Source organism: Zea mays, unplaced genomic scaffold (assembly GCF_902167145.1).
Source record: "Zea mays cultivar B73 unplaced genomic scaffold, Zm-B73-REFERENCE-NAM-5.0 scaffold_382, whole genome shotgun sequence".
Lineage (NCBI taxonomy): Eukaryota > Viridiplantae > Streptophyta > Magnoliopsida > Poales > Poaceae > Zea > Zea mays.
In genome coordinates, this window is record NW_023367017.1 from 42,501 (window position 1) to 53,266 (window position 10,766).

The following is a 10,766-nucleotide window of genomic DNA, read 5'->3' on the forward strand; positions in this document are numbered from 1 at the left end:
ATTGACATAAGAGATGTCATTTATAGTCTATCTCTTTCTATATATGGAAAGTCAAGAAATTCTCATCGAAACATCGAGAAATTGTGCATATAGAAAACTCTAAAGAAAGAAAAAAAGGAGACCCATGCCATGATTTTCAAATCTTTTCTACTTAAGTAGTCTAAAGTAGTCTAAGTTTCTCGATGAGGATAATTAATTCGGTCGTTGTGGTCGGACTCTATTATGGATTTCTGACCACATTCTCCATAGGTCCCTCTTAGATCTTCTTTCTCCAATCTTGGGTTAGGGAAGAAGGAGATATTCGCGACTACTGGCGGTTTCATTATGGGGCAGCTCATGATCTTCATATCGATCTATTATCCACCTCTGCATCTATTCTTTCTTAGCTAAACGGGTGGAAGATCCATCCAATTTGGTTATATCATGGACTCGAAAAACGGATCTGAATGTGACTGAAATGCACGATCTTCACAGGTATCACTTTTCACGATACCTAAACCTAAAAGGTGGAATAGCGATTTTCGAACCATTTCCTATAAGAGAATGGTTTCCATTACTTTGAGAAATGGATTCTATATCAAACTATAGCTATTGCATTAAAGAAGAAAAGAAACTAATAGAAGTCGAAGACGCGGAATGGTAGTGAATAGAGAAAAAGATTCTTCTGATTTTCTTGTTCCTGAAAATATTCGATCCATCTCCTAGACGCCGTAGAGAATTGAGAATTTTCATGTCTTTCAATTCTCGTACTCGTAATTGGAAAGTTACGGAAGGAGATCCATCATTTTGCAATGAAAACAACATAAAAAACTCTGGACAATTTCGAAATCAGACCAAGCGTCTTAATACATATGCAAAAAAATTCATTATTGGCCCACCATTGATTACAAGATTTAGCTTTTATGAATCGCTATTGGTTTGATACGAATAATGGCAGTCGTTTCAGTATGTTAAGGATACAGATGTATCCACAATTCATTTAGAGTTACTTAATAGCCTATTTCTTATACTATATCTCTATCCCGTGAAATTCTCGAGCCCAAAGATGGATGCATATGCTGTGTTTCATTTTGCTAAATGATATCAATTAAATGGTATATCAATTCTATAAATTGGATATAGCAATAAATAAATCAGCAAAATTCTTTTATTTTAGATAGAAGAAATGTTTCTTCTATCTAAAATAAAAGAATGTACCCTTCTATCCAAATCCAATTTGCATCGATAAAATAAATCCAAATTCCAGATTCCAGCAGTAGATGAATAATTGCAAATTTTTGTGTGTACGAGATTAGAATAACTTAAAAATAACTGACATAATTTTTTATTTTTCCTGATCAGAAAAATACATGAAAAAGAAAGGAGGTAGAAAAATTTGTTGATTTATGGTTAAAGAAGAAAAACAAGAAAACAGGGGTTCTGTTGAATTTCAAGTATTCAGTTTCACCAATAGATACGGAGACTTGCTTCACATTTAGAATTTACACAAAAAAAGATTTTTCAATCGGAAAGAGGTCTACGAAGACTTTTGGGAGAAAACGTCAACGTTTGCTGGCTTATGTGGCAAAGAAAATAGAGTACGTTATAAGAAATTAATAAGTCAGTTGGATATTCGGGAGAAGTAATTTAATCGTTCTCATTTTTTTCTTATTTTATTAGTAGTCTTATAGTAGTCTTAGATTTTGCATTTTGATGAGCCTCGTTTTGAGGAATTCATGGAATAATCCATTTTCATGGAATAAAGAATAAGAACAAGGATATGAGTCTATCGCTTAAAAGAAAAGATCTCATGATAGTCAATATGGGCCCTCAACACCCATCAATGCATGGTGTTCTTCGACTGATTGTTACTCTCGATGGTGAAGATGTTATTGATTGCGAACCCATATTAGGGTATTTACACAGAGGAATGGAAAAAATCGCGGAAAACAGAAGTATTATACAATACTTGCCTTATGTAACACGATGGGATTATTTAGCTACTATGTTTACAGAAGCAATAACGGTAAATGCACCAGAATTCTTAGAGAATATTCAAATACCCAAAAGAGCCAGCTATATTAGAGTAATTATGTTAGAATTGAGCCGTATAGCTTCTCATTTGTTATGGCTTGGACCTTTTATGGCGGATCTCGGGGCACAGACTCCCTTTTTCTACATTTTTAGAGAGAGAGAATTGATATATGATCTATTTGAAGCTGCTACAGGTATGCGAATGATGCATAATTACTTTCGCATCGGAGGAGTCGCTGCCGATCTCCCTTATGGATGGATGGATAAATGTTTAGATTTCTGTGATTATTTTTTACAAGGAGTTGTTGAATATCAAGAACTTATTACACAGAATCCCATTTTTTTAGAACGAGTTGAAGGAGTCGGTTTTATTAGCGGAGAAGAAGCTGTAAATTGGGGCTTATCGGGACCAATGTTACGAGCTTCTGGAATACAATGGGATCTTCGTAAAATTGATCCTTATGAGTCTTACAATCAATTCGATTGGAAAGTCCAATGGCAAAAAGAAGGAGATTCGTTAGCTCGCTATTTAGTACGAGTCGGTGAAATGAGGGAATCCATAAAAATTATTCAACAGGCTGTAGAGAAAATTCCTGGAGGACCTTATGAGAATTTAGAAGCCCGACGCTTTAAGAAAGCAAAGAATCCCGAATGGAATGATTTTGAATATCGATTTCTTGGTAAAAAACCTTCGCCCAATTTTGAATTATCAAAGCAAGAGCTTTATGTAAGAGTAGAAGCTCCAAAAGGCGAATTAGGAATTTATCTGGTAGGAGATGATAGTCTTTTCCCCTGGAGATGGAAAATTCGTCCACCGGGTTTTATTAATTTGCAAATTCTTCCTCAGCTAGTTAAAAAAATGAAATTGGCTGATATCATGACAATATTAGGTAGTATAGATATCATTATGGGGGAAGTTGATCGTTGAAATGATAATAGATAGGGTAGAGGTAGAAACTATCAATTCTTTTTCGAAATCGGAATTATTTAAAGAAATCTACGGACTTATATGGATTCTACCCATTTTTGCCCTCCTACTGGGAATCACAATAGAAGTACTCGTAATTGTGTGGTTAGAAAGAGAAATATCCGCATCGATACAACAACGTATTGGTCCTGAATATGCTGGCCCCCTGGGACTGCTTCAAGCTATAGCAGATGGAACTAAACTACTTTTAAAAGAGGATATCCTCCCATCCCGAGGAGATATTCCTTTATTTAGCATTGGTCCCTCTATAGCAGTCATATCCATTTTATTAAGTTTTTTAGTTATCCCTTTAGGATATCGTTTTGTTTTAGCTGATCTTAGTATTGGTGTTTTTTTATGGATTGCGATTTCAAGTATTGCTCCTATTGGTCTTCTCATGGCAGGATATAGCTCAAATAATAAATATTCTTTTTCAGGCGGTCTACGAGCGGCTGCTCAATCTATTAGTTATGAAATACCATTAACTTTTTGTGTACTAGCAATATCTCTACGTGTGATTCGTTAAAATAGGATCTTTTTCCTCTAAAATACATTGAATGCTTATCTTCCTTTGCTTATTCTGTATTCGCGTTGGTAAGTTAAACTCGATAGCTATATGAGTGAAACAAAACAGCTTATTAATTTGTAGTAAAAGTAAAAAATCTCATTTCCTACGTACAAGAAAAAAGTTCAAGTAAACATAAGCAGTGTAAACTCTTTACCCCAAGGTTGAGATTGTTTGATTAGTCATCATATCTTGAAGCGGGCAAGAATAAAGGATTCGCGATATGGAATTCCATTACTAGAATATTTTGAGTTATTACTATAATTTAAACTTATAACCATAAGGCAATCCATCAAAAGTTAGTGAGGGATTAGGAACACTAAAGTACATACAGGATTAGTAATGAGAGAATCTAAATCATTAGACATTTTTCCTCATAAAAGGAATCATAATAAGGACTTGAAATTGGTGGAAATGATCAAGCAGTACTTTCTTCAGATTCCGGTCTAGAGTATGTTCCCATTCACTTGTTAAGGAAATGGCTATCAAGAACGAATTAACCCTTTATTCTTTTTTTTTAAGTATACCCCTCCCGGGGAAAGAAGAGTAGGACAAAAGATATGGAATACAATACAAAAAAGGATCTTTATTTATTCTTTCCTTCCTTTATCCCTATTCATACAGAATTCCTCATGAACTAATGCCAAATTCTTTCCATTTATTAATTGCTATAACGAGTGATTTATTCCAATATTAAGTTATTACCGAACAAAGCAAAATTATATTATATAAAGGATGAGATCAATTCGGAAGCGCTTTTTTGTTATTCTAGCAGACGTAATTGCTTTGGTCTAATTTTGGGCTTTCCAATCAATTTTATCTTATCTAATTCTATCTATGCCCAGAGGATGATACCGAAACGAAACAATCCTTTCCTTTTTTCTGATCATAGAGGAGCCGTATGAAGCTAAGGTTTCATGTACGGTTTTGGAATAGCGGTGGGAACTGTGATGTTATCATCGACTATGATTATCTAATAGTTCAAGTACAGTTGATATAGTTGAAGCACAGTCCAAATATGGTTTTTTTGGATGGAATCTTTGGCGTCAGCCTATAGGTTTTCTAGTTTTTCTAATTTCTTCTTTGGCAGAATGTGAAAGATTACCCTTTGATTTACCAGAAGCAGAAGAAGAATTAGTAGCAGGTTATCAAACCGAATATTCTGGTATTAAATATGGTTTATTTTATCTTGTTTCTTACCTAAATTTATTAGTTTCCTCTTTATTTGTAACTGTTCTATACTTAGGCGGGTGGAATTTCTCTATTCCCTATATATCCTTTTTTGGATTTTTCCAAATGAATAAAATAATTGGAATTTTGGAAATGGTAATAGGTATCTTTATTACATTAACTAAAGCTTATTTATTTCTCTTCATTTCTATCACAATAAGATGGACTTTACCCAGGATGAGAATGGATCAGTTATTAAATCTTGGATGGAAATTTCTTTTACCTATTTCTCTGGGCAATCTCTTATTAACAACTTCTTCCCAACTAGTTTCACTATAAATAAGAATACAATAACAGTAAGAATATTTTCAACACAAAAGTTCTCTCAAACAAGAGAAAGAAACATACCTTTTTCATATATAGATTTAGAATATGTTCCCTATGCTAACTGGGTTCATTAGTTATGGTCAACAAACAATACGCGCCGCAAGATACATTGGTCAAAGTTTCATAATTACCTTATCCCACACAAATCGTTTACCTATAACGATTCACTACCCTTATGAAAAATCAATTACATCGGAGCGTTTCCGGGGGCGAATACACTTTGAATTTGATAAATGCATTGCTTGTGAAGTATGTGTTCGCGTATGCCCGATAGATCTACCCCTTGTGGATTGGAGATTTGAAAAGGATATTAAAAGAAAAAATTGCTTAATTATAGTATTGATTTCGGAGTTTGTATATTTTGCGGTAACTGTGTTGAATACTGTCCCACAAATTGTTTATCAATGACTGAAGAATATGAACTTTCTACTTATGATCGTCATGAATTGAATTACAATCAAATTGCTTTGAGTCGGTTACCAATCTCCATAATGGGAGATTACACAATTCAAACAATTAGGAATTCGCCTCAAAGTAAAATAGACGAAGAAAAATCTTGGAATTCAAGAACGATTACAGATTACTAGGTATTAGGATTTTTTTATTAGAAAAATCCATTTTTACTAACTCTAACGAAAAAAGAATAACTACTGCTTAACAACTTATATGTATATACAAAAAAATATCCTAATACCTTTTTCCTTCCTTGAATCTTTTAGTTTTAGTCAGTTCATGAAAAATTTTATACTAGAAATTTCTTCTTATCCATAATGGATTTACCTGGACCAATACATGAGATTCTTGTGCTATTTGGGGGATTTGGTCTTCTACTAGGAGGTCTAGGAGTAGTATTACTTACCAACCCAATTTATTCTGCCTTTTCGCTGGGATTAGTTCTTGTTTGTATATCCTTATTCTATTTTTTATTAAATTCCTACTTTGTAGCTGTCGCACAACTTCTTATTTATGTGGGAGCCATAAATGTCTTGATCATATTGCTGTAATGTTGTGTAAACGGCTCAGAGTGGTCTAAAGATAAGAATTATTGGACTATTGGAGATGGGTTTACTTTACTCCTTTGTATAACTATTCCTTTTTCACTAATGACTAGCTATCCCAGATACGTCGTGGTATGGAATTCTTTGGACTACAAGATCAAAACCAAATAGTAGAAACAGGGTCTCATAAAATAACGTTCAAACAAATTGGGATTCATTTAGCAACCGATTTTTATCTTCCGTTTGAACTCATTTCCCTATTCTTCTAGTTTCTTTAATAGGTGCAATTACTATGGCTCGACAATAAGAAATACTTAGAATGAGTCAAAAATTCTTAGAATTTCAAATATAAAATAATAACTAAAGAATCACAAATTTTGATTTAGTAAAACCCATCTACTGCCAATACAACAAATACCTTCTTTTCTCTTTTGTGCGTAATTGTTCTATTCTAATTAATTGAATCGGTTCAATTCTTGTCCTCAATATTGAAATGAATCGAGATTGATAAGGAGTTAGTTAATGATGTTTGAGCATGTACTTTTTTGAGTGTCTATTTATTTTCGATTGGTATCTAATGGATTGATCACAAGCCGAAACATGGTTAGAGCTCTAATATGTCTTGAACTTATACTGAATTCAATTAATCTAAATCTCGTAACATTTTCTGATCTATTTGATAGTCGCCAATTAAAAGGAGACATTTTCGCAATTTTGTTATACCCTTGCGGCTGCTGAAGCAGCTATTGGAACTATCCATTCTTTCTTCCATCCATCGTAACAGGAATCAAACTCGTATCAATCATCCAATTTTTGAATATTAGACATAGAATCCCCCTAAACAAAGGGGCATATATAATAATAAGAAACATTAAGATGAATAGAAATCTAATCTTATTTTCTTATTAGTGTTTAATAATATCCTTTTTTTGAGTAGGTTATTTCAGAGTATTGTTTTTTACTTATTGAATATTGCATTTTTGCAATTCATTGATATTGCAATTTGAATATTGCAATAATTTATATTGAAAAGATGATAGCCAATTTATTGGCTAATTCGAATTAGTATGTAGAATTCGTATAATTATAACTGTTGAAGCCTTAAATTCAAGTCTCTTGGCTCTTTTCACGCTTTCTCACAAACAGATTACGAAATATATTGCATTATTTGTTAAAGTTTGGATAAACCATTGCTTCGTCTGGTGTCTACAATACATCTAATTTATATAGTACTAATTTCATTTTTACCAGATCGAAAATTTTTATGTTGAAAAGGAAAATTTAGAGATCCAATGTCACATTCTGTAAAAATTTATGATACATGTATAGGATGCACTCAATGTGTACGAGCTTGCCCAACAGATGTATTAGAAATGATACCTTGGGATGGATGTAAAGCCAAGCAAATTGCTTCCGCGCCGAGAACCGAAGATTGTGTGGGTTGTAAGAGATGCGAATCCGCCTGTCCAACGGATTTTTTAAGTGTCCGCGTTTATTTAGGGCCTGAAACAACCCGCAGCATGGCTCTATCTTATTGATACGTTACAAAAAACTCCACTTGAATCGTCTGATTCCTCTTTACCGAAGAAGCCTGTGCTCGAAATAATCGAGCATGGGCTTTTCTGGTCAAAACGTATCTTGTCTTTATTACTTTATCATGAGTTATTTTCCTTGGTTAACAATACTTGTTGTTTTGCCGATATTTGCAGGTTCATTAATTTTCTTTTTACCTCATAAAGGAAATAAAATCGTTAGGTGGTATACTATAGCTATTTGTTTATTAGAATTCCTTCTAATGACTTATGCATTCTGTTATCATTTCCAATTGGAGGATCCTTTAATCCAATTAAAGGAGGATTCTAAATGGATAGATGTTTTCGATTTCCACTGGAGATTGGGAATCGATGGACTTTCATTAGGATCTATTTTATTGACAGGATTTATCACTACTTTAGCTACTTTAGCGGCTTGGCCGGTTACTCGGAATTCGCAATTATTCTATTTCCTGATGCTAGCAATGTATAGCGGTCAAATAGGATTATTTTCTTCACGAGACCTTTTACTTTTTTTTATCATGTGGGAGTTAGAATTAATTCCTGTTTACTTACTTTTATCCATGTGGGGGGGAAAGAGGCGTCTGTATTCAGCTACCAAGTTTATTTTGTATACTGCAGGCGGTTCCATTTTTTTCTTAATTGGAGTTCTGGGTATGGGATTATATGGTTCCAATGAACCCGGATTAGATTTAGAAAGATTGATTAATCAATCATACCCTACAACATTGGAAATACTACTGTATTTTGGCTTCCTTATTGCTTATGCTGTCAAATTGCCGATTATACCTTTACATACGTGGTTACCAGATACCCATGGGGAAGCGCATTACAGTACATGTATGCTTTTAGCCGGAATTCTATTAAAGATGGGAGCATACGGATTGATTCGGGTCAATATGGAATTGTTACCGCATGCTCATTATCTATTTTCCCCTTGGTTGGTAATAATAGGAGCGGTGCAAATAATCTATGCAGCTTCAACTTCTCTTGGTCAACGAAATTTCAAAAAAAGAATAGCCTACTCCTCCGTATCTCACATGGGTTTCATAATTATAGGAATTGGTTCCATAACCAACATTGGACTAAATGGAGCTATTTTACAAATATTATCTCATGGATTTATCGGTGCTACACTTTTTTTCTTGGCGGGAACGGCTTGTGATAGAATGCGTCTTGTTTATCTCGAAGAACTGGGGGGAATATCTATCCCAATGCCAAAAATTTTTACCATGTTTAGTAGCTTTTCAATGGCTTCTCTTGCCTTGCCGGGAATGAGCGGTTTTGTTGCAGAATTAGTAGTATTTTTTGGACTAATTACTAGTCCTAAATTTATGTTAATGCCAAAAATGCTAATTACTTTTGTAATGGCAATAGGAATGATATTAACTCCTATTTATTTATTATCTATGTTACGCCAGATGTTCTATGGATACAAGCTATTTCATGTTCCAAACAAAAATTTTGTAGATTCTGGACCACGAGAACTCTTTCTTTTAATCTGTATCTTTTTACCAGTAATAGGAATTGGTATTTATCCAGATTTGGTTCTCTCGCTATCCGTTGATAGGGTAGAGGTTCTATTATCCAATTATTATACTAAATAGGATTTTCTTTTTTTAACCAGTCCGCTCTATATTCCAGAGTGGAAAAATAAAAAATTCAGAAAAAAGTAAAAAAGTCTAATTAGATCTATCTCGAATTTTTGAGAACCCCTTGAACGTCTTTTCAAAGGGTTCTCAAATCAAACTAAAAAGGAAAAAAACCGAAGGTTTTATGTTATGTAATTATTTAGATGGTAATGTAAATGAACCGTAACTATGTAAACCTATTCCTAACAGATTGATACCAAAATAGCAGATCCAAATTATAAGAAATCCTATCGAAGCTACAAGTGCGGAATTCGTACCCTTCCAATTTGGATTTTTTCTACTATGTAAATATATTGCAAATATGGTCCAGGTAATAAATGCCCAAGTTTCCTTAGGATCCCAATTCCAATAGGATCCCCATGCCTCATTAGCCCATACTGCTCCACAAAGAATACCCACGGTTAAAAGAGTAAACCCTAGACTAATGACACGATAACTCCAAGAATCCAAACGCTCAGTTAATTGATATTTGTAATAATTTGGAAATACGGGAAAAGAGGTGTTTTTTAAAGCACTTCTTTTTGCATATAAATATTCAATCTCACTAAAGAAAAATGTTTTAAGAAAAACATTTTTCTTTAGTGAAAAGAAATCGAAATTCTTTCGAAATCTAATGATTAGAAGAGCGGCGGATAATAAGGATCCACACAAAAGAGTTGCATAGCTTAGTAACATCATACTGACATGCATCATTAACCACTGAGATTGTAGAGCAGGTACTAGTATTGTGGATTGATGCATTTCAGTTAAAAGACCCGACGTGGCAAAGCCTTGCGTTAAAATAGTACTTGGCGTAGTTATTGTGCTTAAATCATTTTTCGAGTTCTGTATCTTAGGAATAGTATGAAGAATATACAGAGTCCATGAAAGGAAGATCAATGACTCATATAAATTACTTAATGGAAAATGTCCCGAAGAAACCCAACGAGAGACTAAAAATCCTGTTATAGAGAAAAAAGTAGCTATCATTCCTTTTTCTGACGAATCACGTAATCCCCTAAGTTCACGAACTAATAAGGTTATCAAATGAATCGTAATCACAATTGAAATGGTTGAGAAAGAGATATGAGTTAGTATATGTTCTAAAGTTGCAAATAGCATAACGATAAGGTCCCATTACAAAATTGGAAATTTCGAATTGAATCCATTTTCTAATTTATTGTATTCTTTTTCGAGAATGCCGCCACTCGGATTCGAACCGAGATGCTTGAGCACTGCTTCCTAAGAGCAGCGTGTCTACCAATTTCACCATGGCGGCTAATTTAAAATAATAGTTAACTTAAAAGAATAATAGTTATTTTATCGTGAATCGTCGAGACTGGGAGAAGCCATAGAATTTAGGAACATTAGAAGTTCATCATTAGAAGTTCATCATTAACTACAATGAAATGCATTTTGTATTTTAGAAAAATTGATAGAATGAAAGCCTTTACACTCTTATTAATATGATGTACCAGTCCT

General features: G+C 33.7%; 1 non-coding gene across 1 annotated transcript; it reads right to left on the reverse strand.

Annotated features, from left to right (window-relative positions):
* Window positions 1-10,483: 10,483 nt before the first annotated feature.
* TRNAL-UAG (transfer RNA leucine (anticodon UAG)) lies at window positions 10,484-10,563 on the reverse strand. Its single transcript has one exon. It is a non-coding gene; the product is annotated as a tRNA-Leu (tRNA).
* Between the last annotated feature and the right edge of the window lie 203 nt (window positions 10,564-10,766).